The sequence below is a fragment of the Chinchilla lanigera genome, unplaced genomic scaffold, assembly GCF_000276665.1.
Source record: "Chinchilla lanigera isolate Chin_1 unplaced genomic scaffold, ChiLan1.0 scaffold00039, whole genome shotgun sequence".
NCBI lineage: Eukaryota > Metazoa > Chordata > Mammalia > Rodentia > Chinchillidae > Chinchilla > Chinchilla lanigera.
In genome coordinates, this window is record NW_004955440.1 from 8,688,229 (window position 1) to 8,692,968 (window position 4,740).

Below are 4,740 nucleotides of genomic sequence, written 5' to 3' on the forward strand. Positions count from 1 at the left end.
TATATATATATATATATATTCCCTTCTTTCTTTTCTCCTTTCCCTCATCCCAGTTGTTCTCTCCTTTTGACAAGTTTCTTTCCCTTTCACAATATCTATTGTACCATTAGGATTTTATTTACTCTTTCAGTTTCTCACACTAGGGAGACAATAGGAAGTTTACACATGCAGGTCGGAAAGGCTGTTATTAATGAAGCCCTTTTTCTCTGCATGAAGGCAAGTCAGGAGTTAAATCTAATGTAGAGAACATATCCTCTTTATGATTCCCAGGATTGGGTCTTTCAGACATCTATCATCCTTTGTGAACTTTTCAAATTGACCAAATTGCCTGGTGATATTCTATATTTCTTCTTATCTATATGTATTTCCTTTCCACCTTTCACTATGGTGAGATACAAAATTGTTTTCTCAATGTTGGTATTCATCACACCTGAGCAATGGAAGAGACCAGTTGTATCCTTGAGGCTCAGATGCTATGAAAAGTAAGGTCCATTACTGTATTTTTCTTGCTCACACATACAGGATTAAAGCTCAGTATATCAATAATCCACAATAAGAAATGGTTCATATCTATGGACTTCTATGGACCAGTATTTCTGATTTAGCTTCTTCCTTCCCTCTAATGTGGTATCACATGTACATCTTATCATGAAAGCAAGTTTTCTCATGCCCAGTAAATTTTAACTTGCAATAGCTAGAAAATGTACAACTTATTTCCCTTTGTTAAATAGCCTTGTTCAAAAGGACCATCAGTGAGACAGTTTGGAGAGGGATATAAATAGCTCCTACTCTTTGCATATCAGCATAATAACATTGGTAAGTAGCTTTTCAAATCCTGTGAACCACATCAATCTCTGTCAGCCTTATTTTGCCCCCTCAGTACTGTGTAGGAAAATCGTTATGTGCATATATGTGAATATATAACAGATTGCTGCACTGGAAAGAGTTATTAGAAGATTCTGGTCCTAAAATAAGGAGTGAATAAAAGAGGACAACAGGTTCTCATGGATGATGGTCACCTTATTATCCTTATATGAAAATAAATGCAGTGAGTAGCACCCTTACAGAACCACAAACTAAATAGAATTCCAGGGGCAGAGGGAACCCGATATTTACATACATTGGAGTATATTTCATTGGATGGATCAGAGTATGCCAGATGTGGGAATGACTAATGGGTCAGGGAAAAGTGAAGTATAAAAACGTGTTTGTGTAAGTCTGTGTTGGGCTACATTACATTACTCTGCTTCTGTCATTCATCTTACTCTCTATGCCTCATTGTTCTGTATCATCTAGAAATTTGTCAAAACATGTTTTCTGAAGCCATGGCAAAAATTGTTGAAAATGCTTGATCAAATAGGAGCCTTTCAGGACATCAATCAGGATAATTCTATAAATTTTGATAAATCACTTAGGAGCAATTTTCAAGAAACTTGCCATTCAACCAAAAATCCTACTAATTCCACGCATGGTGGGGCACGCCTCTCTTTAATCCCAACGTTCAGAAACCTGAGTCCAGGGGCTGGGGATTTAGCTCAGTGGCAAAAGCGCCTGCCTGGCAAGCGCAAGGTCGTGAGTTCGGTTCCCAGTACCGGAGAAAAACCAAAAAAAAAAAAAAAAAACAGAAACCTGAGTCCGGAGGATCACCGTGAGTCCCAGGCCAGTCTGAGCTACATAGTAAGGGCAAGCTCAGCCGGAACTGCACAGTGAGAGCCTGTCTCAAAAACAAAATGAAAAATCCGACTAATTCCACTATTTTCCATAGTTTTTTGTCTTGGGCTATTGGGATTCAGTAAGTTAATTCCTTATACGTAGATAATGAAATTGATATAAGGTGTCTTTCTCATCCTGACTTTATAAAAAATGAAGTGAGATTGCACTAGAATGTATTTTCACTTATTTCTGCATCTGATGAACATAATATTATTTCTAGTGATTGACTTTTGCCTTTTTTATGCTTGCACTTGGTAATGAAAATGTTTGCAGGATCCATTTATATTTTCCATTTTTTTAAAAAAAATACAAAATTTCCATCTTTGCAGGCTTTGCTATCATTCTTCAAGGAGTGAAAGGGCCCTGAAATATTATTTGTATGACATGAGAGGTATATTCATTCTGAAAAGGAGGCATTAAATAATGTACAAGAACTGTGTTCTTATATCACTCTTTATGTCTTGCTCAATTTAGTTTCTGCTTATTTTGCTTTAATCATTTGGAAACTTATTCTTCTTCTCAGAAACAAAAGCAAAATAAAACCTCCCTGAAAAAAATTACAAGTTATTCCATGGAATTAAAGGGAAACAATGTTAAAATCAAACTAAAAAATACCTGTTAAAAACAAAACCCCACTGAGTATATTTTTAATAACTAAACTAGTTAGGTAAGGTTTGAAAATGAGAAAAGTCTTCTAATAATGTTTTTACTGTCTATGTTTTTAATAGCCTGTGTCTACATGTGATTCATGTCTACTACAGTGTCAATCATATTTGCAAAGAAAATGGTAGATTGAACTATTTAGCCTGGCAGTCAAATGAGTTAGACTTAGTTTTTCCCCTTTCTTTTCAATGTGGATTGACTTGTATTTTAGGTGATTGATGGTTAAGACATATATGATAAAAGCTTTCATTTTGTAACTGAAAAGATTTGAGCCCACAGATTTTATTGAGTAGCCACCTTGAGCAACTCTGGCTACTTTCTCTGGCATTATGTTGAATCAAGGGTGACACATGCACAAAAAATTCTATCTGTCAGAAATTAGTTGAGCACATCCACTGAGGTATTCCTTACTGTAAGATTCACAGTATTTGTACCTTTGTGAGACCAGTGCCTACTTCCTAGTTTTCTTAACTTTATTTTCTTCCTAGACATTTATTTATTCATAGAGTAGAATTCTCAGTCTTTGGGTTAAATGTGTGTTTGAAAGGAAGGAAGAGAATAGTAACTTCCTTTGCTATTAGGTCACAGAGGAAAGCCAGGGACAGGGAAGTTTTCATATGAAAGCACAGTGGACTATGTGCTCACTCCAAAGCACAGACACAGCTGATTAGCTTGCTATGTGAAAGTTGCCACTGAATTTATGGAACCAGGACATCTTTTGATTGGATTGAATGCATGAAAGAGGAGAAAAAAAACAGCAGTTAGTAGAAATTGATTTATCTCTGATTAACCACAGAAGATGTCGTCCAAGACCCCCTGCTGATGTCTGAAATCACAGACATTACTGAGGCCTACATGAGCTGTTCTTTCCTATACATGTACACCCATGTGACAGAGTTCAATTTTTAAATTAGATACAACAAAATATCAATATTAATAGAAGAATTATGACAATATACTATAATAGTAAATATTTAAAACAAGAATTATTTCTACAATTTTCCACTGAGCATCTTTGGGCCACGAATGACCATACATAAAGGAGTCCATGGAATAAAGAGTGAAAACTGTGCATAAAAAGCAGAAGGATGAGCAGTGATATTGAGTCTATGACTTTTGCAAACTGTATTTTGGATTGAAGGTACAAACCCTGTATATGCCAAGAAACACCTCAAAATATTTTATTTTACTTATTTTAGTTGAACTAGTTCTAAAGTCCCCAGCAATTACTTTAAAACAATACTTTGGTTCTCAACAAAGGCTGAACTCTGTAAGAATTGGTCGACTTTGAGAGTTATCATGATGATCTTTGGCTGGGCTGGCTTGTATTTTAGCTATTTTAGTTTTCAGTAACAGCTTCACAGGTAGGAGGGACAAAATTGTAGATATACAGCAGTAAGAGGACATAAAATACTAGACAGTTTTTGCAAATATATTAGGTGGGTTCCAATTATATGTTTTCTAAAGCTTCTCATACAGTTTTTAAATTTAAAACTTGCATATTATACATATTGTCAACTTACGAAGAATGTGAACCTAAATTAAAATTTGTCTAAAGATTATATTGTGTGGAAAGGATACTTATTTTTTATTATGGTAAGATAGATAGAAAGTGTCAAATGTGGGGTTGTGACTTCAAGGTAAATGCTAAAAAGAATTCTGTACTTGTGCTTTTTTTCTGTAGTTTTATCAATATATTTCTCCCACATAATGTGAGCTGCTGGCCAGCCACATGAAATAAACGACTTTGGCCTTAACTGAATGCTACTTCTACAGTACATCGTAACACCAGCCCGCTGAGAATAAGCCTTACTTGGCAGTAGTCTGCATCCAGTGGCATTTGGAAAGCTGAAGTAATGATGATGAAATTAAAACTCAGAATTTAAACAGCACATAGGTCAGTTTGCTGTAGAAAGTTAGGTAAGAATAATAATGACCTCTAAAATGTTTGTGTTCATTGGTGAAGGCTGAGCTAATTAGGAATGGAGGTTGAAAAGCTATTTCTTTTCTGAATGTTCCAAATAGCATGGCCTAGAATAAACATCAGCACATTCAGAATTTATATCATCTCAAAGAAATAATATATTTGATAATTCTCTATTTACATCTGTATTCCATTTGACCTTTACTATCCTATGTGGTTCTAAATTAGGCCATTTTGATTCAAGTATTTATTACAGGTCAGAATAAAAATTGTGCAATGTTTCTTCAACACCTGTGGCAAGGGCTGAGGATCTAGCTCTATGGTAGGGCACTTGCCTACTCTGTGTAAAGCCTTGGGTTTGAGCCGCAAGACTGGAAAATAAAAGACCGAACAATCTATCAATTCTAAAATGACTTATCTTAGGGGGGAAAAAAAAAAAA